General features: G+C 39.6%; 1 protein-coding gene and 1 pseudogene across 2 annotated transcripts in view; one reads left to right on the top strand and one right to left on the bottom strand.

Moving 5' to 3' along the window:
* The window catches only part of Il1rapl2 (interleukin 1 receptor accessory protein-like 2), a 1,310,993-nt gene that overhangs the window by 1,151,449 nt on the left and 132,733 nt on the right, over positions 1 to 26,811 (top strand).
* LOC134484111 (zinc finger CCCH domain-containing protein 14-like) lies at positions 15,297 to 25,752 on the bottom strand (annotated as a pseudogene).

A 26,811-nucleotide genomic window follows, 5' to 3' on the forward strand; every position in this document is an offset into this window, starting at 1 on the left:
AAACTGAACAGTAAAGGACTGCCCTTGCTAGGAAATTATCTGGCAGCTCATCGTCCATCTTTAGACTCACATATATTAAGGAAAAGACTCAGCCGGAATGATTTCCAATTTTCCTTCTCACTCCTCATTTTTCTAACAAACAGAATAACCAGTGAAGAAAGGAAAACCATGGTTAAACATAAGGAAGTACATCACAGAGATTAAATACTGTGTTTGGTAGAAGATATTATGAATGTTCTGAAAATAATTTTTTAACTTGGATATTGTTCTTGATGTTGGATAAACACTTTTCTTAAAGAAAATTGGAACGGGGAAAGGAAAACCATATAGTCTAGATGGTCTTTATTACCTTGAGGAGTGAATATCATCACTTTGAAAATGTCATGGTCTTAGTACATGAGATTCAGGTGACTTTAGATCAGTGTTAAGTCCATAATACTTAAAGTTCTCTTGTTTTGGAGAATGATACCTCCTTTGGGGTTTGAAACATTCATTATTATTTTTTAATTTTTTCTTTCTATTACTGTTATTCTTTAATCTTCCTTTACACTCTAGTCTTTATTCCTCTGCTGGTCCGTGCTCCAATTGTTCCTCATCTCATTCCTCATTCCCTGTCTCCAAGTTGATGTCCCCACACCCCCATCCCCACTCCCACCCCACCAGACCTCCTTACACTCTGGGGCCTCAAGTTGCTCCAGGGTTAGGTACATCTTCTCTCACTGAGGCCAGACCTGGCAGTCCTGTGCTGTAGATGTGTTGGAGGCCTCATCTCAGCTGGTGTATGCTGCCTGGTTGGTGGTCCAGTGTCTGAGAGATCTCAGGGGTCCCAGTCAGTTGAAACTGCTGGTCTTCCCATGGAGCAGCCCAACTCCACAACTTCTTCCAACCTTTCCCTAATTCAACCACATGGGCTTATGTCTGTTGGTTGAGTTGTAAGTATCTGTGTCTGTCTTGGTCAGTTGCTTGTTGGGCCTCTCAGAGGGCAGCCATGTTGGGCTCCTGTCCGTAAGTACATCATAGCCTCAGTAATGGTGTCAGACCTTGGAGCCTTCCCTTGAGCTGGATCCCAATTTGGCCCTGTCACTGAACTTCCTTTTCCTAAGTCTCTTCTGCAGTTCTTTTAGACAGGAACAATTCTGGGACAGAATTTTTGACTGTACAGATGGCAACCCCATCCCTCCACTTATTCTTATCCACATGAAAGTATTTGGCATAAACCAGCTCTTCAACCATAGTTTAGGAAGGGAGAGTGGGAGGAAGGTAATGATGTTCTATGTAATTGGTGAAAATTGAAACATAGAAGCTATGTCCAAATGTGTTCCTAAAATAAAGGATTTCAGGCTAAAGATAGAGATTTTGTTTTTTACAGGTGTGTGCACTGTATACAATTCAGGTCAAATTCACTGAATTCACTAATTCAGGCTTTTATGGGACCCTGAGTTATGTTTTTTCTTATTCTTTGTCCTAAATCACCACAGAGTAATAATTTCTTGTTGTGTAAAATCACAGAGGAAAAAAATCATCTAAATAACCCTTTCATTTTAAAGCCTGAATGAGTACATAAAATGTTGAATAGTATCAATACATTTAAGTAGATTTTTAAAATATAAATTTCATCAATTTATTTTATATTATGATCATAATGGCATATTTCATTGTATACAAACCTAGTAGAATTGGATTTTCCCATATTCATTTAAGGCAAGTCTTTGTGACATCAGGAGTAACACTGATGTGAACGGTTATGCAGCATTCACAGTAGAGTAAACATTAAAAATAACCTGATAGTGACACATGACTTTAATATCAGCCCATGGGTGAGGAGGGTCATAGATTCAAAACCATCTTGCATTATATAACAAGTTTCTTGCTAGCTTAGTCTACATAGCAAGAATCTGTCTCAAAATGACCGAATCTCCACAACGGGAGATGCAGCTCAGTGGTAGAGTACTTGCCTAGAGTGCACATGTCCCCATGGCTTAGGCCCCATACATCCAAAAGCAGATGATCTCCGTGTCTTCAAATTAATAATCCACTGGAACCATATTTTCTGCAAAAAAGATTTTATTTTAAAGGCTAACTTTTGATTACTAATCATTACCTTTCTTGTGGTAAAATAACCATCTATTCTTAGCTCCCTATCTTTTTCTAGCTAATGTTTCCTTATCTGAAAACTTTTCTTTCCTTCCTACCTCTTTAAAGAAGATATATAGAATAAAAGGAACAACAACAACAACACACACACACACACACATACACACATACACACACAGAGACAGAGAGAGAGACAGAGAGAGAGACAGAGAGAGAGAGACAGAGAGGTTTAAAATACTCAAGGCCTGAAGCCTATTGATACAAATGACAGCTGCTGAGCAAGCAATGAACTGCTTCTCTTTACAGCCAACCAAGTCATATCAAAGTTAAAATCTGCCTTTTACCATTATGTACACCTCTTAATATGCTAAAATTGTTATGTGAAAATCTGCAATCCTTCCTTCCCTTCTTCCATCCTTCCTCCTTGTAGTGTTTTCTGTTGCTCTGGAAACTATAGGAATGGCATGTTTTATGAAATATACACAAGAACCTTTTAATAGTTGTTTCTGTTGCTAGAAGTCATACTCAGACTCACTCAGCTTTGCATTCAGATTTGAATTAGGATTTGAAAAGTTGAATTTTAAGCTACCTTGCAGTTGCCTGGATACTCTGGAATGCCTCGTCAGCACAGGCTGGTTATTGGGTTACTTGGAGAAGCCTCCCTAGCCCTTCCTGCCTTTGCTGTATCAGTCACAGCAGGAGCCCTTTGGCTGTTTCAACACAGGTTTCTCATGTGCTGATTGCAAACAACCCTACAATAGGCTCATGATGCGCACAGCCACTGTGAGGCCTGGTCACAAGCCCGGATCTTTTTGTTTGTAGATTAAAATGATGATAGTGTTTGCTTTCCTTGCACTTAGAAGTGACCAGAAAGGGTAGCTGAACCAACCAACTGCTTCCCCAACAAAAAAATACTGCAAGGGTGGCTCACTGGATTATACAAAGCCCTTGCAACTGAAACTTACTTAGAGAAGCAGGCTTGACCATTTGTGGTCTTTATTCCTTTCTTACCCTGTGTTTTCAGTGTATTAATGGCTAGAACTGACTGTTAGGTATGACAATGCTGGTAAGAAGCATTGTAGGAGCCCTCATCAGAAGTCCTTTATGAGGACATATAAATTTGTAAGACCTGTAAATATCATGTTGAAAAAAGTGGCATATTAAGTATTTTCTTATCACTATGATAAAATACTCTGAAAAAAAATGGCCTAGGGTTCCAATCAGACACTGTTCATCATGACTGGGAAGGCATGATGCTTGGGAAGGAAGGCATGGTGACTGGGGCATGGAACAAGTTACTTGCCCTTCATCCATCTTTAGGGAGCAAAGAGAGAATAGGAAAGAGGGCTAGAATCTAAAACCTCAAGGCCAGTTCCTAGCGGATGACTCTTCCCAGCAAGGCTCCACCTCCTAAAGGTTCCAGAACATTCCCAGACAACAACATCAGCTGTGGAGCATGTGTTTAAACATATGAGCTTCTGGAGGACATTTCACAATCAAACTACAGCAGGTGACCAAATAGTTGGGCTAGGTTATGCATGTCTGTAATCCCAGCACTTGGGGAACTAAGGCAGAAGAATCATGAAGTTCAAAGCTGGATTGGGTTACATAGTGAATTCCATGCCATCCAGAGATAAAATGTGACACCCTGTCTGAAAATAAAGTGAGATGAAATAATTAATAATTTAAATAAAAGAAAATAGATGGTAAACTCATTAAAATTAGGCACTGAACTATTAAGATTGGTAGACAGCAGACTGTCTGTTTCTGCAATCTATTCAGTATGTAAGAATATAAGACCACTGGGAAATATACCTTAGATATTTTAATATATTAAAAAGTATTTAAAAATGTAAGTGTTTTAACATTTGAATAAGTATACATTAGTTATAAAAATATGATTCCTTGTGACTATTTCTAATAACTGTACAATGCACATTCATCAGATTCAGCCTCACAGCCTTTCTTGCTGGTTCACCACCCAACCAGGTTATCCTTGGACTTACATGTTTTTTGTTTTAAAAACCAAGATTCCATGGGACCTGAGGAAAGGATTCTGTGGTTGAAGTACTTGGAACTCAGGTGTCAGCACTGGAGTTTTGATCCCAAGAATCCGAACCAATGCCCCATAGGTCTAGCCAGCCTTAACTGGTGAGTCACAGGCATACCCCGAGCAAGGAGGATAGTGAGACTTGTTGTACTGGGAGATTTTTTAAAGATTTGTTCGTTTTTTGTATGTGAGTACACTGCTGCTGTCTTCAGACACACCAGAAGAGGGCATCTGATCTCCTTACTGATGGTTGCGTTGTTGTGAGCCACCATGTAGCTGGGAATTGAATTGAGGACCTGAGAAAGAGCAGTTAGCTCTTTTAACCAATAATCCATTTCTCCAGCCCTGGGGAATTTTTTTATTTGGCTGAGAGACCTTGCCTCAATTAGTATGGTGGAAAACTCATTATTCAGGCTCATTTCCAACATCAACCCTGAACCCCCACATGCATATGTATACACACACATCCACAAACACCACACACACACAAAGCTTTCACACGAGTCCAAGACAGAAACACACATGTACACACACACAAATAAAAATGGAAAAAAATACTAAAAAGAAATTGTAAACCATTTTGAATTGAAATTCTACAAATGAGAGAAAATAAATGTTTTGAGTTTTGTTTATTTTTACCTAATATGATTATTTCCAGTTTTCTCTTTGATATATGAAGTATAAAAGATATTTAATTTATAACTAAAAACTACTTTTCCTGGTTAGAATGTGGCAAGCCGGGGTTGGGGATTTAGCTCAGTGGTAGAGCGCTTGCCTAGGAAGCGCAAGGCCCTGGGTTCGGTCCCTAGCTCCAGAAAAAAAAAAAAGAATGTGGCAAGCCAACAATTTTTAAAGAATACAAATAGCAACTGAGCCCTTACTCTTTGCCACATACTCTCCTAGGCAGGAGCTACAAAGACAAGTAAGATAAAGTGCCTGTCTGCAGCACTTGTTATCCAGTAGAGACCAGAGAAGTAATCAGACAATTTTGATACAAAGATCTACAATTGGGCTAAGTGGAAAATTCTATGAGGCCACTGCAAAACTACACCTTACAAATTGGGTGGGTATAACAGGGGGGCAGAGATGACCTTTGAGAAGATGGTTTTGAGTTGAATTCTAAAGGGTAAGCTATTAGCTACGTCAAAATACATAAGGTAGGGAGTCTGCATATTTAAAGGCATATATACGTGTCAGTAATATAATGGTGGGACAATAAAGAGTATGATGAAATGAGAGGAAGATGGAAAGTGAAGGGCTATGATAGATGGGTAAAATGACAAGTTGTGTTTGATAATTCACGTGATAGAACTTGAGATTTGTAGTACATGCCATTTCAGGGCAATATGCAAATAATTAAAATTATATCTTTGATCAGTTAGCAACATTGTGAAAAATATGACAGAGTTATCATAGGAAAGGCTGGATGCAGGCAAATTAATTAGAAGCCTGGTTTAGTAATTCAAATACCAAGATGGACTTCAACAAAAGCAATTAAAAATAGACAGAGTAAAAGATAGTGGGATTCATTTTAAAAGAGACCATACATGGTTGGCATATGCCAGTAATCCTGTCGCTCAAGAAATGGGGGAAGAAGTTCTACTAATCCTCAGCTACATAATGAATTTGTAGCCATCATGGTCTCCATGAGACCCTGCCTCAAAACAGTCAAAGAATCTAAGAACTCAGAGATATAGACTGGGTGTTGAAGAAGAGCGAAGATGCTAGAACCTCTATTTCTCATTTGCATGGCAAAATAACTAGAAGGTGGTCCCATTATTCAGGATTGAGAATACAGAAAAACTGCAATTATGGGTTCCCTTCATACATTCTAATCTTGTTTTATGTTAGAGGTGACTAGGAGGCAATAGTGTTGAATATAGACTCAAATAGATAGCATTTATCTCAAGACAAAACATGAACTTATGTGCTTATTATTGTGCCTACAAATAACTGATAATTGCTATACCTCTACCTCTCCTTTTCCTTTGTGATCTTTCTGTATATTCTTTTGAAATTTATGAGATATTTAAGAAGATTATAGTGTGCTCATGATACTCACTGACTGGCTAGGAATCCCTATAGGAAAAGGTCAGAAATTTACTCCTGAATAGCCCATAATAGTCACAGTCCTTTTCCTCATCCAGTCACACAGTTGCCCTCATTCTCTTAATCTACATCACATTCCCTTAGAGCCCTACTGAGTTGTTGAGTAAACAGAAGAAAAACTTAATGGTGAAAAATAAATGACCAGTTTTGGCTTTCTGTTTTATACTTTCCTAGAAAGATACAGGCACAAGTATTTGGGAATTACCAGTCCATTGGAATTATGGTAAGGAAGTCATTTGGCAATAATTGGGCTCCTACAGTGTTCTTCAAATGCCACCACAAAAAATACCATTGGCCAAATATTTGTCTAATATATTCCAGCAATTCAACAGCTCTACTTTTAGACATGTAATCCACCAGACATCTTTATTTCAAATAACTGACCCCTCACTGATTGTATTCCCTCTCCCGGACCTACTGAGTAAAGCCACCATTCAACTCCTAATACCTTTTATTGAGCTTTGCAATTACTGCTTTTATTTTCCAACAGAAAAGCTGCCTCATTAATAATCAAGCTTCAGGGCATTTATAAAGACTCATTTCTACTTCTCCAGTACTGATTGCCTATTAAGCAATCAATTAGTACTAGGAGAAGAGAAATGGACTTGACCCTAGAAGGTCATCTAACCCAATATTCTCTTAGTAGATCAGAAATCCAAAGCACAGAAAGGGGACATGGACTGACCCAAGCTCACATAATTCTCCATGGTATATTACAGCTGGAATTTAGGTCTCTTGGTAACTAGGCCAGTTCTCTTTGGGCATACTGCCGTCACCTACTCTGCTTTAAACACAGTCTCCTTTCACACCTTTGATTTAATTATCTTGACTGACAAGGTTCTGTCTCTTATAATTACCCTTTGGGCCCTCAGACGCCTGAGCATGCAACCAAATACAACCTTTGAATTTTTCATACTGCCGTTTTAATAGAGAAATATTCCGCTATGCCAGGTGTCCCAACTCTTGTCTTGGCAAAGTTTCCCAAGAAGCTGGCACAACTCTTGTGGGGCCTTGCAGAGCTTTGGTGGCTGGCAGAACTGTTTCTTGCTTAGAGCTGCATGTGCTTATTATGCTGACACTCTGTTCAAAGTCTAAAACTGCAGATTCTATACAGAGAGGTAAGTGGAAAGTGACACATTCTGTACAGATCGCTGAGGTAAATAAACCAGAGGAAACAGGGCTTTGTAAACTGCTAAACTAAAGAGTATCTAACATGAAAATTAGCAGCCAGGGTCTAGAGTAAGTAGTGTCTGAGAGTAAAAAAAGGACCCTATTAAGATAAACATGTATGAGAGGAGGAGGGGAGAGTCCTGAGGCTTAATACCTTGGCCAGAACATGAGCTTTTGCATATTCCTACCAGCATGGTACAGAGAGGACGTGGTTCTATTAGTAGAACTCAGGTGGAAACTCAAACAATAACACAAATTAAAAACAGGTCAAATATGTATCTTTAGTTTTTGCTTTTACAAATTGATAGATAGATAGATAGATAGATAGATAGATAGATAGATAGATAGATATAGATAGATAGATAGACAGACAGACAGACAGACAGATGAATACACTCAAGCAGACAGTGTCACGATTTAACCTACTCTGACTCAGAAAAAGATCTCTCACATTTGGACCAAATTTTACAGTGTCAGCAGCTGGGCATGATCCTTGTCATTGCTGTCCACCTGCCACTTTTCATGCTCAGTCAGCCTTTGGCATTCTGGCTGACACTGCTCAAGAGGGTGCTATTATGTGCTAGTGATTTGGTCCCAACAAGTGGTGATATTTCTGATGATGACGCATCAGACTTAACGGTGACAGTTTTGCTTCATGGCATAACTTTGTATTAGTTAGGATTTCCATTGCTGCAAATAGACGATTTGATCAAGGCAACTCTTATAAAGTAGATGATTTAATTGGGGCTGGCTTACAGGTTCTGTTCGCAGTTCAGGCCATTATCATCATGGAAGAAAGTATGGTAGCAGTATCCAGGTAGGCAAGGTGCTGGAGGAGCTGAGAGTTCTACATCTTGTTCTGAAGGCAAATAGAAGACTGGCTGCCACGTGACTAGGAGAACTGTCTCAAGTGCACCCACCCCCAACAGTGATACACGTTCTCTAACAAGAATACACGTACTCCAACAAGGCCACACCTTTTAGTAGTGCCATTCCTTGGTCCAAACATTTTCAAACCACCACAAACTTGTATTTAACCTTTTAAACAGACATACAAAAAATAAACAAACATTCAAGAGCACATCAAAACAATCATCCACCATGATCAAGTAGGCTTCATCCCAGGCATGCAGGGATGGTTTAATATACGGAAAACCATCAACGTGATCCATTATATAAACAAACTGAAAGAACAGAACCACATGATCATTTCATTAGATGCTGAGAAAGCATTTGACAAAATTCAACACCCCTTCATGATAAAAGTCCTGGAAAGAATAGGAATTCAAGGCCCATACCTAAACATAGTAAAAGCCATATACAGCAAACCAGTTGCTAACATTAAACTAAATGGAGAGAAACTTGAAGCAATCCCACTAAAATCAGGGACTAGACAAGGCTGCCCACTCTCTCCCTACTTATTCAATATAGTTCTTGAAGTTCTAGCCAGAGCAATCAGACAACAAAAGGAGATCAAAGGGATACAGATCGGAAAAGAAGAGGTCAAAATATCACTATTTGCAGATGACATGATAGTATATTTAAGTGATCCCAAAAGTTCCACCAGAGAACTACTAAAGCTGATAAACAACTTCAGCAAAGTGGCTGGGTATAAAATTAACTCAAATAAATCAGTTGCCTTCCTCTATACAAAAGAGAAACAAGCCGAGAAAGAAATTAGGGAAACGACACCCTTCATAATAGACCCAAATAATATAAAGTACCTCGGTGTGACTTTAACCAAGCAAGTAAAAGATCTGTACAATAAGAACTTCAAGACACTGAGGAAAGAAATTGAAGAAGACCTCAGAAGATGGAAAGATCTCCCATGCTCATGGATTGGCAGGATTAATATGGTAAAAATGGCCATTTTACCAAAAGCAATCTACAGATTCAATGCAATCCCCATCAAAATACCAATCCAATTCTTCAAAGAGTTAGACAGAACAATTTGCAAATTCATCTGGAATAACAAAAAACCCAGGATAGCTAAAGCTATCCTCAACAATAAAAGGACTTCAGGGGGAATCACTATCCCTGAACTCAAGCAGTATTACAGAGCAATAGTGATAAAAACTGCATGGTATTGGTACAGAGACAGACAGATAGACCAATGGAATAGAATTGAAGACCCAGAAATGAACCCACACACCTATGGTCACTTGATTTTTAACAAAGGAGCCAAAACCATCCAATGGAAAAAAGATAGCATTTTCAGCAAATGGTGCTGGTTCAACTGGAGGGCAACATGTAGAAGAATGCAGATCGATCCATCCTTATCACCCTGTACAAAGCTTAAGTCCAAGTGGATCAAGGACCTCCACATCAAACCAGACACACTCAAACTAATAGAAGAAAAACTAGGGAAGCATCTGGAACACATGGGCACTGGAAAAAATTTCCTGAACAAAACACCAATGGCTTATGCTCTAAGATCAAGAATCGACAAATGGGATCTCATAAAACTGCAAAGCTTCTGTAAGGCAAAGGACACTGTGGTTAGGACAAAACGGCAACCAACAGATTGGGAAAAGATCTTTACCAATCCTACAACAGATAGAGGCCTTATTTCCAAAATATACAAAAAACTCAAGAAGTTAGACCGCAGGGAAACAAATAACCCTATTAAAAAATGGGGTTCAGAGCTAAACAAAGAATTCACAGCTGAGGAATGCCGAATGGCTGAGAAACACCTAAAGAAATGTTCAACATCTTTAGTCATAAGGGAAATGCAAATCAAAACAACCCTGAGATTTCACCTCACACCAGTGCGATTGGCTAAGATCAAAAACTCAGGTGACAGCAGATGCTGGCGAGGATGTGGAGAAAGAGGAACACTCCTCCATTGTTGGTGGGATTGCAGACTGGTAAAACCATTCTGGAAATCAGTCTGGAGGTTCCTCAGAAAATTGGACATTGAACTGCCTGAGGATCCAGCTATACCTCTCTTGGGCATATACCCAAAAGATGCCTCAACATATAAAAGAGACACGTGCTCCACTATGTTCATCACAGCCTTATTTATAATAGCCAGAAAATGGAAAGAACCCAGATGCCCTTCAACAGAGGAATGGATACAGAAAATGTGGTACATCTACACAATGGAATATTACTCAGCTATCAAAAACAACGAGTTTATGAAATTCGTAGGCAAATGGTTGGAACTGGAAAATATCATCCTGAGTGAGCTAACCCAATCACAGAAAGACATACATGGTATGCACTCATTGATAAGTGGCTATTAGCCCAAATGCTTGAATTACCCTAGATCCCTAGAACAAACGAAACTCAAGACGGATGATCAAAATGTGAATGCTTCACTCCTTCTTTAAATGAGGAAAAAGAATACCCTTGGCAGGGAAGGGAGAGGCAAAGATTAAAACAGAGACTGAAGGAACACCCATTCAGAGCCTGCCCCACATGTGGCCCATACATATACAGCCACCCAATTAGACAAGATGGATGAAGCAAAGAAGTGCAGACCGACAGGAGCCGGATGTAGATCGCTCCTGAGAGACACAGCCAGAATACAGCAAATATAGAGGCGAATGCCAGCAGCAAACCACTGAACTGAGAATAGGTCCCCTATTGAAGGAATCAGAGAAAGAACTGGAAGAGCTTGAAGGGGCTCGAGACCCCAAAAGTACAACAATGCCAAGCAACCAGAGCTTCCAGGGACTAAGCCACTACCTAAAGACTATACATGGACTGACCCTGGACTCTGACCCCATAGGTAGCAATGAATATCCTAGTAAGAGCACCAGTGGAAGGGGAAGCCCTGGGTCCTGCTAAGACTGAACCCCCAGTGAACTAGTCTATGGGGGGAGGGCGGCAATGGGGGGAGGGTTGGGAGGGGAACACCCATAAGGAAGGGGAGGGGGGAGGGGGATGTTTGCCCGGAAACCGGGAAAGGGAATAACACTCGAAATGTATATAAGAAATACTCAAGTAAATAAAAAAAAAATAAACAAACAAAAAAACAAAACCAAGTTCTCAGGCCTGATCACTAAGCTTGGAGTGGTCCTTTTCCATGCACACATGCAGCAAATCATGTGCCATTTAATCTTCTGACACAGAAGAAATCTTCTTAAATACCCAAGTATGCCGTAGTTCCTTCAGGCATTGCTTTTGTTTGTTAGGGTAGCTTCATTTTTAGAAGGATTTGTCTGAGGGACATGTCCAGTCCAGTCTGCAAGCTGATGTCATGAGTCCCTTCTAGGATTATTTTTTTGCTACAGACCCTAAATCTCAGAACTAAAATAAAATGTTCCTAGGAGACATATGAAAATTATCTATTTGAATAGTCTTTACATGAACATGAAAAGGGGCAAAATCATAGAGAATCATAGAGAAAAGGGGCAAAATCAAATGTACCTGATAGAACCAGTCTTTACATGAACATGAAAAGGGGCAAAATCATAGAAAATCATAGAGAAAAGGGGCAAAATCAAATGTACCTGATAGAACCAGTTTCCCGTTTGAGTTCTGGCATGTACTAGTTCTGTGACCTTCATTAATTTATTTTGTCTAAAAATGGGTTGTATCAGTAGCTACTTCAAGGGCTTTATTAAAGGATGTTTTTAAGTAACTGCAATGAATTACTCTGCACATTGTCTAAAATGTAATGAGTATTCCACCCATCAGTACCTGGCATTGTATTTGGTGTCTAGGTAGTTGTCAAAATCCCTGAGATCTACTGGCCACAGTCAGTGGCATGGCTAATCCGTGGTCTTCATCTACTCCCACAGCCCTGCTAGTGATTAGACATGTGCCATCATTGGCAGCAGATTCTTTGCTTATCTTGTCTCTCTTGACTATGTTCTCTCCCTTTCCCCTTTCCCCCGTCAACTTGCCCAGCCTTCTCAATTGCTCCCATTTACTTTTCCTCCCCACCAATACCATGGACCAGTTTCCACAGTAGAGATCTGGGAGCTTCCATGAGTTCTCCTTGTTATGATGGTTAATTAAGAGTTCAGGTACACTTCACTGTGTGGTCATAGCTGTACGTTGTACTCAGTACTCTTTCGTGAAGGTATGACTGAATATCAGAAAGTGGAAAGGAATTGGCAAGCATGCATGTTAAGTCAAGTATGTCCGGGCAGGGGTGTTGATTTGGACTTATGTATGTTCATACAACAGAAAGTTTGCAAGGCTTTGTCCTTTTATTCCAATACTCAGGATTTTCTTTATAAAAGGGGGACTGGGTTTGGAAAGGCAAAGCACTTGTTATTGTTTTAAAAAATTCATTAGGTCCCTATTGAAGGAATCAGAGAAAGAACTGGAAGAGCTTGAAGGGGCTCGAGACCCCAAAAGTACAACAATGCCAAGCAACCAGAGCTTCCAGAGACTAAGCCACTACCTAAAGACTATACATGGACTGACCCTGGACTCTGACCCCATAGGTAGCAATGAATATCCTAGTAAGAGCACCAGTGGAAGGGGAAGCCCTGGGTCCTGCTAAGACTGAACCCCCAGTGAACTAGTCTATGGGGGGAGGGCGGCAATGGGGGGAGGGTTGGGAGGGGAACACCCATAAGGAAGGGGAGGGGGGAGGGGGATGTTTGCCCGGAAACCGGGAAAGGGAATAACACTCGAAATGTATATAAGAAATACTCAAGTTAATAAAAAAAATTCATTACATTTCTTATCATGTGTGTATGATAGGGTAAATATGGTCACACACATGCCATGGCATATGGATGTCAGAGGAAAGATTTTGGGAGTATGTTCTCTCCTTACACTGTGGGTTCTGGGAGTCAAACTCAGGTCACAAGACTTGCAAGTAAAGTGTTTTTTTTACCTTACTGGCCCTTGGATGATCTTGTTCTTAATGACATAAAACTAGCTGTATTTGTTAGTTGTATATTTTAGGGCTACCGTTTATGAATATTATCACCTCATCTTGGCAAAGTTTCATCATATCATTTGTAATTACTTTTTGAGAAGGCAGATTGATGCTGGCTAAAACCTGATCAAATCAATGTCCATCATTGCATATCTGTTTTGCGCCTAAACATGTGCTAAGAAATATAAACAAGTAAAAGTAAGTATATAAAACTGTTAGAAAAATGTGGTTAAATGCAATTTCCTAATTAGGCTAACGGGATCCATTGAGTCTTGAATGGCGCTCACCCTGAAACCCCATAGCAAGAATTAAACTCTGGCTTCTTGGTCTACCCTGAGGAGGATCATAACTGAGAATTCTATCTGCTGTGCTCTGAATCTTTCTAACACTGAGGCCCACATTTCTTACAGGTTGACCTTAGACAAAAACTGAGCATGGCAGGGACACTAGACCATCTCATCCCTACAAAATACAGGGCAACTCTGATGTTTCTCTTATTATAGAACTCCCCACTGACTTCACCCTAACATTCTTAGAATTTCTCTCTGCCTTCAGACTGATGAAATAACCTCCTTTCCCTGCCTTCACAACTGCAGCACAATCATCTGTCTTTCCCAACTGCAGTTGACTCTCCTCCATTTTGTCCCTTTTCCTCAAGTTCTCAGGAAGTTTCTTGTACATATTATCCTGCCACAGCATCTGCTTCTTAGAGGACATTACCAACACACTCCATGACTCTACCACCTGACTTGTTGATATTCCTTATCACAAGATAGACATGATAAACAGTATGGAGATTCCGTATCCCTAGAAACAAAACAAATCAAACCATTTGAGTGTAAGCAATCCTCTGAGATTTGTGCTACATTGATAAAACGGAGTTTGCAATTCTACTTCATATAGTGGTTAGGAAGAATCATGCTAACATAGGCAAACTTACTTTGGCATGGTAAGTACTTGATACTTGTATTTACATTAATGCACAAGTAACCTTCCTGGAATGGTAGCATTTGTCAGGAAGGTTTGATAATGAATGATGACATTTTTATTAATAAAATATGTAAGCTGCAAAGAACAATCAGTACTGTTTCTACTGCTCATAGTTGTTCTGTACTGGCAGAAATGATGAACAATGGTGCCTAAATCTGAGCTCCTGGGAACAACTGTAGTTTAATATGTTATAAACATATCTCACTTGCTTTGTTCAGGTTGTCTGAGGCTGTTAAGAAAACAGAACTTAAATGAAAAAAAAATGTAAGAAAAATTTTTAACAGAATTTTTGAAACAAAAATAAAGAAAAGTAAAGATAAGGAGATGTTAAAAAAAAGAAAGGTGAATTTCTGAAGTACAAATTATTCATCAGTTTGGAAGATGTGGCCTTTTAACTGCACTCTTCTTCATCGGGTCTGGGATCTTGCAGTGACTACAGAGCAAAGTCTTTGCCAAAAGAGTAAAAGGAGATGGGGAATTTGAACTCTCTGAGGACCATGTCTCCATGACAGACATTGAAGAATTCTGTACTAAGGGGAAGAAGCTGTTAGGTGTTCAACGCACTTGGCCCAGAGCAACAGTAGTGTTTTCCATTTTCCAAGGCAACAAAACAAAACTGTGATTCTTCCTTTGGCAAAAGACGACGATGAGCTGGCCACCAAAGCTCATGTAATTGCCTGAGAATTTTCACTAAGGTACTGAAGGTGTCAGTCAGGCAAGGTAACAGAAGAAAGTTCCCACTTCCATTAACTCAAACTGCTAGTACCAACTCAGGGCCCCCAGTCTACCTATTGGCAGCACTGGATTAGGAAAATCACCAAACAGTTTCAAGCTTGATACAGAACCTTTTAGATGGTTAAAGTATCATTTCCCGGGTAGTTCACACATGAGGTTTATATTGAATACGCATTAAGGGGTGCTTTCAGATCTTTGATTTCTGTATTTCCTTGTTCTAGATTTTTTAAAAAATAAGTAAAACTGTCAGCAAAGGGGGTTTCCACAAGGTTACCTTTAACCTCTTGCTTAAGGAAGCTGAAACTATTCACTCAGGATGTGAGTCTCACACCTGGAATTGTTTGTCTGAAACGTTTCAAAGTACAGGGATTCAACCTGAGGGTAAACAGGAAAGAGTTCAAGGGGCAGGCCACTTATCTGTGACTCCAGAAGATCACTCAGGCCACCTCAGTGCATTTCTTTCTCTATGTGTTCTCTGGACTTCCTCCTAAGAATTGTGACTGAAAACACGCACCAGCAAGAGGAATGAAGCCCTTAGGGTACAGGGTGGAACCGTCCTCCCAGAGAAGAGAGAAGAGGTAGCTGACGTGTCTTCAGGATTCCATCTTTAAAAGACAAAAGGAAAGGAAAGGAAAAGAAAGGAAAGGAACGGAAAGGAAAGCAAAGCAAAGCAAAAAGGAAAGGAAAGCAAAAAGGAAAGGGAAGGGAAGAGAAGGGAAGGGAAGGGAAGGAAAGGAAAGGAAAGGAAAGGAAAGGAAAGGAAAGGAAAGGAAAGGAAAGGAAAGCAGAAAGGAAAGGAAAGGAAAGGAAAGGAAAGGAAAGGAAAAGAAAGGAAAGGAACGGAAAGGAAAGCAAAGCAAAGCAAAAAGGAAAGGAAAGCAAAAAGGAAAGGGAAGGGAAGAGAAGGGAAGGGAAGGGAAGGAAAGGAAAGGAAAGGAAAGGAAAGGAAAGGAAAGGAAAGGAAAGGAAAGGAAAGGAAAGCAGAAAGGAAAGGAAAGGAAAGGAAAGGAAAGGAAAGGAAAGGAAAGGAAAGGAAAGGAAAGGAAAGGAAAGGAAAGGAAAGGAAAGGAAAGGAAAGAGAGCGAAGCAGGGCCAGAAAGATGGTTCCTTAGGTAAAGTGTTTACTGCAGTTTGACTCACAGAATCTACACAAAATATATTAGGACTTGGGCACATATTTGCAAGCTTGTATTCTCAAAAGAAAAATAGATAGGCTGATAACTGGGGCTCACTGGCCAGCCAAGCTTAGCCAAATTAACAGGTCTCAGGCCAATGAGATTATCTCAAAACTCAAAGAAGACACCTAAGGTTGACCTCGGGCTTCTACACACATCTCATATACGTGCAACTATGTATACAGAAATATAAATATCCATGCACTCATTTAAGTAAAATTAAAATAAAATTAGGGGTAGGGGGAAGGCACTACCAAGACACATTTACATCATGTTTCCAGAAAAGCAGTGGCCCAAACAAGGCAGACCTTGGGAAAGAAAGAAGCCTACTCCCCTACACAGTGGTGTCATCCTGGGAGCACTTTCTTGGCTAAACTAGGACAATTACCCTACTTTCCTACTTCCCTTTCCTATCTCCATCCCGTCCCATGTTCCTTCTACCAATATGCCCCATGCCCCCTTTATTATTTGCTTTTCAATTGCTGGGATTAATCACCATGTTCAAAGCAACTTATTTTAAAATATCTAGTTGGGCCAACCTCTTTTACAGACAGCACGTTTTCATTCTCCCTGGTCCACATTAAGAAGCCATGAAATTACCAGTACCCACATAGTAGAATGAAGTTCAAAATGCTCTCTTGGATTGAAAGTAGTATGATTCTCAGGTATAAATTCTAATAACCACCCAGGTTATAAGTGAAAAGGTGTTCTATCAATCATTGGTAAAAGGCACAATATACAATTACAGAAATGAACGGTCATAGAAAATATAAATAAATCTTCCACCTAATTGTGGGCTTGTGATTGTAAATCACAACTTTTAATATTTACCAGATCAAATAGTTCTAAGACTGATTATGACTTTCTTAACCCCAGGACAGTCTTTGTCCTTGAGGTATTGGAATGTGTTACTTAATAACTTGAAGGTCTCGGGTATTTCCCTCTATCTTTTGCTTTATCTAGACTAAAGAAAAGAACTCAGGAAGGTGAGTTCAGAGTTCAAGAAAATAACCTTTGCGGGCTGTGTAAGTCAGCAGAATTTTCTATGCCCAGGGTACTTTGAGTAACTTTTCTCTTTATATAACTACAGAATTTAACCATGAAAACCAAGTGGGGAAAGACTGATATCTGTCTACACCACTCAGTTTCTTAGAGAAATGCTGCATTTAAGTAAGAATTTCCACTGGTATTTATCATCAAGAGAAAAAAAGAGGCTAGCCTTTTTTTAAAATATTCTTGGCCTAAGGAACTTAGGCAGATATATGTTTCTCTCTCTCTCTCTCTCTCTCTCTCTCTCTCTCTCTCTCTCTCTCTCTCTCTCTCTCTCTTTCTCGCCCTTCTCCTTCTCCCTCTCTTCCTCTCTCCTCTATCTGCCCCATCTCTTTTGTTAATTGGGGCCTTAAGGCTTTAATTGTATGTCTATTTGGCATAAAAGACAGCACTTTTTCTTATTAGGAAGTGATCCCAGAACAGAGATGATAACAGGAAAAAATAAGTTGAAGAAGGGAACCAAGGGGAATTGAGACTGTTCTGTCCATAGAAGAGCTGGCTAAGAGGTGACTTAGTAATGATCTTAGAGGACTTGAAGGACAATCATTAGGACCAGATGCTCCCCATCTGCAGAGAGGGTGGAGACACAGGAAATGACAATATAGCAAAAGAAAGTTTAAGAAGAATTTACTGGCAGTGAAGGCTGTCAAACTTCAGACTATATTACTTCAGATGTTGTGTAATTATCTCTGGGATATTTTACATTTGGGTTCCAAACAGGAGAAATTCATGTCTTAGATGGCTAAGGTAACATTTTGCATGAAGACAGGAGAAAGGACACATGATATTTCAAGACTTTCCATTTGCTGTATGATTCTATTAATTCTGTATCTTTATGTCCCCTAGGGTAACTATTTTACAAAACTCATTTGGTATTCTACTTCCCCTTAATGAAATTTCATTTTGAACTTCTCAGTTATTTTTAGTTATGAAAGTTTACTATGTGACTTTTTTTGTTTTTGTTTGTTTGTTTGTTTGTTACCTTCTTAGATTATTAGAAATCTTGGCTTTGACTCCTAGCCCTTCTCCAGTTCATAAACTTCCATCCTCCTTTTCTATTAACCTTATTATTTATCAATTTTCCTTCATCTCTTGCAAAGACTTGAAATAGTATGCAGCCTTTACATAACATTTAGCACAATGCACATTTCAGACCAATTTAAATTAGTCTTCTAGAATTTACGCACAATATAAAATATGAGAAAATGTAATTCCACGCAATGACAACCCAACTTCCTATTTTCCTTTGACCTTGACAGGATATATGTCTTAAGAGCCACATTTGCTCTGTCTATCAAAGCAGCCATTTGCTCAGGCTATTTTAAGGTAGGGACTAAGAACTTGAATCTAGAAAGGGAAAATATTCGGCCACTCAATAAGTAACTTTAGATTAAAATGATCTTTTAGTTGGCTCCATCTTTGTTTGTTCAGGACAGTGTCCATCAACTTTAAGAACATGATATGCCCGTGTTCATGAAGATATCTAAAGTTCCACTAGAATTTAGCAAATGTCTATCAGATAGCAGTGTGTCTTCACTGTGTACATATAAACAACTCTTTTTTTTTTATTTACTTGAGTATTTCTTATTTACATTTTGAGTGTTATTCCCTTTCCCGGTTTCCAGGCCAACATCCCCCTAATCCCTCCCCCTCCCCTTCTTTATGGGTGTTCCCCTCCCCATCCTCCCCCCATTGCTGCCCTCCCCCCAACAATCACTTTCACTGGGGGTTCAGTCTTAGCAGGACCAAGGGCTTCCCCTTCCACTGGTGCTCTTACTAGAATATCCATTGCTACCTATGAGGTCAGAGTCCAGGGTCAGTCCATGTATAGTCTTTAGGTAGTGGCTTAGTCCCTGAAAGCTCTGGTTGGTTGGCATTGTTGTTCATAAGGGGTCTCGAGCTCCTTCAAGCTCTTCTAATCCTTTCTCTGATTCCTTCAACGGGGGTCCCGTTCTCAGTTCAGTGGTTTGCTGCTGGCATTCGCCTCTGTATTTGCTGTATTCTGGCTGTGTCTCTCAGGAGAGATCTACATCCGGCTCCTGTCGGCCTGTACTTCTTTGCTTCATCCATCTTGTCTAATTGGGTGGCTGTATATGTGTGGGCCACATGTGGGGCAGGCTCTGAATGGGTGTTCCTTCTGTGACGGTTTTAATCATTGCCTCTCTATTCCCTGCCAAGGGTATTCTTGTTCCCCTTTTAAAGAAGGAGTGAAGCATTCACATTTTGATCATCCGTCTTGAGTTTCATTTGTTCTAGGCATCTAGGGTAATTCAAGCATTTGGGCTAATAGCCACTTATCAATGAGTGCATACCATGTGTGTTTCTCTGTGATTGGATTACCTCACTCAGGATGATATTTTCCAGTTCCAACCATTTGCCTACGAATTTCATAAAGTCATTGTTTTTGATAGCTGAGTAATATTCCATTGTGTAGATATACCACATTTTCTGTATCCATTCCTCTGTTGAAGGGCATCTGGCTTCTTTCCAGCTTCTGGCTATTATAAATAAGGCTTCTATGAACATAGTGGAGCACATGTCTTTTTTATATGTTGGGGCATCTTTTGGGTATATGCCCAAGAGAGGTATAGCTGGATCCTCAGGCAGTTCAATGTCCAATTTTCTGAGGAACCTCCAGACTGATTTCCAGAATGGTTGTACCAGTCTGCAATCCCACCAACAATGGAGGAGTGTTCCTCTTTCTCCGCATCTTCGCCAGCATTTGCTGTCACCTGAGTTTTTGATCTTAGCCATTCTCACTGGTGTGAGGTGAAATCTCAGGGTTGTTTTGATTTGCATTTCCCTTATGACTAAAGATGTTGAACATTTCTTTAGGTGTTTCTCAGCCATTTGGCATTCCTCAGCTGTGAATTCTTTGTTTAGCTCTGAACCCCATTTTTTAATAGGGTTATTTGTCTCCCTGCGGTCTAACTTCTTGAGTTCTTTGTATATTTTGGATATAAGGCCTCTATCTGTTGTAGGATTGGTAAAGATCTTTTCCCAATCTGTTGGTTGCCGTTTTGTCCTAACCGCAGTGTCCTTTGCCTCATAGAAGCTTTGCAGTTTTATGAGATCCCATTTGTCGATTCTTGATCTTAGAGCATAAGCCATTGGTGTTTTGTTCAGGAAATTTCTTCCAGTGCCCATGTGTTCCAGATGCTTCCCAACTCTTAATTTATAGGGTTGATACTCAAGACCACCTCAATCTGACATAGAGCTTGCTCTCTGTTATTTCTGGCTTTCTACTTAAAACTTCAGTATTCCCTAACAATATGCTTATGTTAAATTCTGCATTTTGTTTATATGCTTTCTAAGGTTTGAATATTATCAGGCTTCGTACCTAATCAATCCACTACTTCCTTATTTGCTCCCAATTTTCATAGTAGATTCCCTTGGTTGATTACTTACCTTGTTCAAAGCACTGTTTGGGGATTCAAAGTCATTAGCCTTCTGAATACTTGCAAGGATACTATTAGAAGTAAAGTTTTTAAAGTTCATTTGTAATAGCTTCTCTTCCAAGATACCCCTTTTAACCAGGTGTACTCCACTGTTACCACCTTCTTTGAATTCATAAGACCTATTATTTTTACCTTCTATGGAAACATCATCATCTTCTCTTTTTCCTCCTCTGACTCTTTCTCCTTCTCCTGCTTTTCTCTCCCTCTTCCTTGTCTTCTTCCTCCTCATTTTCCTCTTCCTCTTCACCATAAGAAAACATTAAACTTTCGTATTCTCTCATTTAATATCTCCATAATTAAGCTACAACTTTTGAATTTTGGAAGAACAGTGACTTCTACTATTGTGGATACCAGTACAAATGTAAATGCACAGTAGGCTAACAATCATGATAGAACTCTAAGGTTGGCTACAGAGCTAGGAGGGTGGTATTAGGACCAGTTAAGTTTGTATTTTTTGCTCTTAGTGATGGAGAGACCTCTAAGATCTGCCCTACCAGGGGCAGCAGGCTGAATGGACCTCTCAAACCTTTCTTTAAGCCTCAGAATGAAGTGTTTTGATAAAAAACTCAAATGAATACTGAAGTAATTGCTAGTATTTAGCTGTAGACTAAGGAAAGGATGCATTTGTAGTTTATGGAAAGTGCCATCATTTTGTATTTTGGGTAGTTTATGTATATTTCACTCAATAATTTGATAACAAAGGGTCCTGGAAAGTTTATCATCCATGATACCATTTACTATTTTAAGTTTGAATGTTTTTATTAATAATTAAAATCTTCCTGTGTATTCCTTCATTTTGTGTGCAAAAACCTGTTCGCAAGCAGACTGAAAACTTACAAAACATTTAAGTTTATATTTCTAGCATTTATTGCTTTTCACTTTTAGAATGCTTTCTCTTCTTTGTTTCTCAAAACACACTACTGTCCTTCAAGAAACACACTTTTTATCATCTGAATTTGATGTAAATGAAGTTTGGTAATCTTTGAGATTTATTTATAGGTCATCCTTCAATTTAATTCATCCTATTCTAGCCACCTAGATTGTTGACAGAATCCCAGGAGTGAGGCACAGTAGACTCCAAGGAAATGTGGAAATTTCAGGAATTGATTACAACAGTGGGTAAATCATCATAGTACTCTGAGACAAAAATATTCATCAGTAAGACTGGACAGACTTATTTCTTTCCTTCAGATACTTTAGAATTATATTTGAATGCTTCTTTCTGGTGTCAACCCAAGATAAGGAATATAACATTAAGCTGTATCCATACCATGAAAGACCAAGAATTCTGTTCCTAAAAGTGTCTAAAGTATCCCATTCCCCTGCTAAATGCAAACATGTCTCTTGAGTCAAAAGTCAGGAAGCAAGCACTAATCTTCATTTATGACAGTGAAAATCACGAAGAACCTCATAACTCCCCCTACACTAAATCCTGCCCCACATAATCCCAACTTGTACCATTTTGTATATGGGATAATCTTTCTTAGATTATAAAGTTAGCATTTATCTCCTGAGTCTGAAATTGATTTTTTATATTACCAATTGTGTGGTGCCTTTTGGCTTGCTGGGCTTTATGATACACGACCCAAACAATATGTTGCTGTTCCAATGAATTTGTTTGGCTGCAAGAAAAAAATTATGAGCAAAGTGAATGTATTTGCAGCGATCTGTGTTCTTTCAGTGTCAGAGAACACAATGTAACACATTTTTAATGGAAAGAATCCATTTAACATTTCATCCATTAAGCTAGGTTTTAGGAAAGCATGAATACTTTGAAGAGTGATACATGATTGATTAAATTAGATCTCTGTTGTCAGCTTGCTACACATGAGAGAAAGTTTTCTTTATGGTTCCGGAGATATAGTTTCTGTTCACATTGAAATGCTGCAAGAGGGGTTGGGGATTTAGCTCAGCGGTAGAGCGCTTGCCTAGCAAGTGCAAGGCCCTGGGTTCGGTCCCCAGCTCAAAAAAAAAAAAAAAAAACAATAAAAAAAGAAGAAAGAAATGCTGCAAGAATGGTGTGTGACTGTTAATTTTTTATAATTAATTTTAAAAAGCATATCATTGTGATGAGAACAGTTGGAGGGAAATAAGGGTCATATATAAATGCCTATACCCTGCTGCTGGTATTCCTTCAAAACAAATAAAAGGGATCTGCATGTCTTAATAGCAAGTGTCCATATGACGATATGCCTAATTTTGTCCAAACATGCCACGCATGATTTAATAGCCTCTAGCTTTTCTTTAAATTGTCCTTTGCATAGTCAAAACAAACATACAAGTAATTTTGAAACTACTTGATAAAATTACGAACTGTTAAAAAAGTAGACCCTTCAGTTAGGTAACAAAATCCATATTATGAAATCAGTATATGCTAAAATTCAAAGACATGGCAAGCTCTACAGGATATTGCCATCAGAAAATGAAAGCTTTCAAATGGCAGGATCTTCTGACAAGTAGGATCAGACTTTCATTCACTGTTTTGAGGTCAAATCCCTTTCAAGTCACATGCAATGGTATAATAGTGAATAGTGTATGATAAAGCAGCCTATTCCTACACACTGAGTAGTAAATCAACAATGTTTTGGATGCTAGAAGGGAATTCCATTTTCATACAAGCTCAGATGTAACAGAATAGATGACTATTAAAAGATGGTACTGCTGATGAAAATAGTTTGGGATCCAGTATTGGGATTTTACTTGTATTAGTGACAAGGTAATCTGGATTAACAGTTTCCATAATATTTAGAATTTGGACACACAGGATACACAGACAAACATTTTCAACAAATTTACAATTGGAGAAGGCTTTGCAAGGTAAAAGTGGATAGTGTTTCACATACTCTTCTTAGTTTCCCAAGCAAGCCATCACCTACAAGTGCCCCAAGCCTCTTCTGCTTCCTCTGCCACACTGAAGTCAGTCATCTCAGCCTTGACAAAACTACTATCTAGGTCCTCAAGCTCCCTGCCCATCACCTGCAACCTCGTGAATGGAAGAGACTTCTGAGTTCTTCATTTGAGTTGGTGGTGTCGTTTCCTGGTTTTATTCAAAGCACATGTCTTCCTGATTTGACATGTATGCTAGTGGGTTGGGGATACCATCCAGTGTCACTATGTATTTGGGACTAGCAGCTTTATTTATCTGCTTGTACAAGATTTCATGTCTGCATGGTGGGTCCTGAAAGCACCTAAATGTTATCTACAGTCGGTCATCCCAGACTCCTGGTTTGGTTTTGCTACTATTTCCTATGACAGATACGGCTTCTTCATAATAATTGATCTGTCTACACAGGCCCTGGATCCCATGTCATAGTAATCTTGACTCATCTCTGTTTCTACCAGTTAAGATAACAATTACCTGTGTTGAGTTGTACTGTACTTTTTTTTTGATGTTTATTATCCTTTTTATTCAATTTGGTTTCCTAGTTCTAGAAAATCTAGGATCTAAAATGAAGATTTATTTTTTTAAATCTTTATTAACATGAGTATTTCTTATTTACATTTCGATTGTTATTCCCTTTTCCCAGTTTCCAGGCCAACATCCCTCTAACCCTTCTCCCTCCCCTTCTATATTGGTGTTCCCCTGTCCATCCTCCCCCCATTACCACCCTCCCACCATCAACCATGTTCACTGGGGGGTTCAGTCTTGGCAGGACCAAGGTCTTCCCCTTCCACTGGTGCTCTTACTAGGCTATTCATTGTTACCTATGAGGTTGGAGCCCAGGGTCAGTCCATGTATAGTCTTTGGGTAGTGGCTTAGTCCCTGGAAGCTCTGGTTGGTTGGCATTGTTGTTCATATGGGGTCTCGAGCCCCTTCAAGCTCTTCCAGTCCTTTCTCTGATTCCTTCAACGGGGGTCCCGTTCTCAGTTCAGTGGTTTGCTGCTGGCATTCGCCTCTGTATTTGCTGTATTCTGGCTGTGTCTCTCAGGAGCGATCTACATCCGGCTCCTGTTGGCCTGAACTTCTTTGCTTCATCCATCTTATCTAATTGGGTGGCTGTATATGTATGGGCCACATGTGGGGCAGGCTCTGAATGGGTGTTCCTTCTGCCTCTGTTCTAAACTTTGCCTCCCTATTCCCTGCCAAGGGTATTCTTGTTCCCCTTTTAAAGAAGGAATGAAGCATTCGCATTTTGGTCATCCCTCTTGAGTTTCATGTGTTCTGTGTACTTTCTTTGCTTCCTGGGACATTTCTGCTTGTAATTCCTCTTGAAAAATTCAAAATCTGGGAGCATGTGGCAATGTCTGTCGAACTCCTCTTAGATTTTACTGGTACACCCTTCCTGTCTGGGATCCATAATCATCATCTTGCTCCTCTTATCAATCATTACTGATTTTTCTTTTCTCATCCTCTTCCTTCTCTTCTCCTCTCTCATTTTCTTCCCTTTTCCTTCCTTCCTTTCTTCTTTCTTTCCTTCTTTCTTTTGTTTTTTACTTTAAGAACTAAACTCAAAAGAGGCAAATTTCTTTCCTGCAACTTTTTATCCTGAAATTAATTTTTTAATTAATTATTAATTATTAATCGAAGTTATTTCTGAAGAAGAAACTGTAAGTTTCCTCTATACTGCTAAGCACTTTTGCTTCACACAAATCTCCTGTTTGTATACTGGCTGCTTCGTACATGCTTGGCTCTGAATCCTGTTTTTGCAACTGCTGAAGTTGCAACCTTTTTAAATGAGTAACAATATCTGCATTTATATGTGAATATGTTTGATAAATCTCAATAGAAGGCTTAGAAGAACTGTATGTACGTGTCACTGTAGGCTTGAGAACTATATGTACGTGTCACTGTAGGCTTGAGAAGAATGGTATGTACGTGTCACTGTAGGCTTGAGGAGAACTGTATGTACGTGTCACTGTAGGCTTCTGCTGAGATAAGGGATTCGCTTGCACAAAACTGAAGTCCTCGCCAATGAGATCATATGGTTCTGGCTTGATAGCAATCACATCTTCAAAGTCTGCTGGTTCCCTCAGAGGTTTCAGTGTTGACATTAGCTGGGTCTGAAACTGCAGCATCATAACTCTGACGTCAGTGGATTTCTGCTCCTGTGAACATGTGGAAACTCTGGAATCTCTCTCTTCTTCTTTTTTTTTTTCACTCTACAGTTTGAAAGTATAGAGGTAAGAACTGCAGTTTCATACACTGTCTCATCTTCTAGACTAAAACCCATCTTGTTTGAAAGCACTTTACTATCAAAGCTTTAGTCTAGAAGGCTCAATTGTAACAGACTGAAGTTTGTCTAATAAGGCATGAAACCCAGATAACCTCCTAATTTTTGCAATGCCCCTTTAATGACAGGCCTGATCTTACAGCCATTTTATGTGGCTCACTAACAGGCAGCCAGGACAACACTATGACACACAGGTTACCTGAAGCCCCCAAGTGATGCTACCTGGGAGCCTTCCCACTGCCACAATTCCTATCCTGAACTTCACTGTGGATGTAATGCTTTAATCTCTGCCTTGAATTCCTACAGTAATGGACTTCAACACATAGTTGCAAACCATTTGATCCAATTCTTCCACTTTTGCTTTCTGTAAGGGGATTCAGGACAATGAATATGAAAGTAGAACATATAGAGGAAAATAAGGACCTCCTACTAATGACCATACATGTGGGCCCTTTTAAAATACGTCCTGATATTTTGATCAAAACTTGAAAAGGTGGTTAATTTTGGGGCAGGGAGGGAGAGCTAAACCTTCAGAAAGGCAGACACACCTGGGAAGCCAGAAGAGACTACACTGTGCCCACATTTCTGTCTCCAGAGGAAAACACCTAACGCCATCTGGGACCCTGCTACACGGGGACTCCCGGAAAGGGCAGCGCAGGTCCTCCTGGTTGCTGCCTTCCCGGAGAGCTCATAAGAAACACCCCATGAGGGGCTGGGGATTTAGCTCAGTGGTAGAGCGCTTACCTAGGAAGCGCAAGGCCCTGGGTTCGGTCCCCAGCTCCGAAAAAAAAAAAAAAAAAAAAGAACCAAAAGAAACACCCCATGAGCAAACTTCAGCCTCAGGACCACAGGTAAGACGAACTTTTCTGCTCCAAGCGACCTGACTGGTAAACTCAGGACACAGGCCCACAGGAACAGCTGTAGACCTGTACATAGGAAAAACTACACGCCTGAAAGCAGAACA

This window comes from Rattus norvegicus, chromosome X (assembly GCF_021556685.1).
Source record: "Rattus norvegicus strain SHRSP/BbbUtx chromosome X, alternate assembly SHRSP_T2T, whole genome shotgun sequence".
Classification (NCBI taxonomy): Eukaryota; Metazoa; Chordata; class Mammalia; order Rodentia; family Muridae; genus Rattus; species Rattus norvegicus.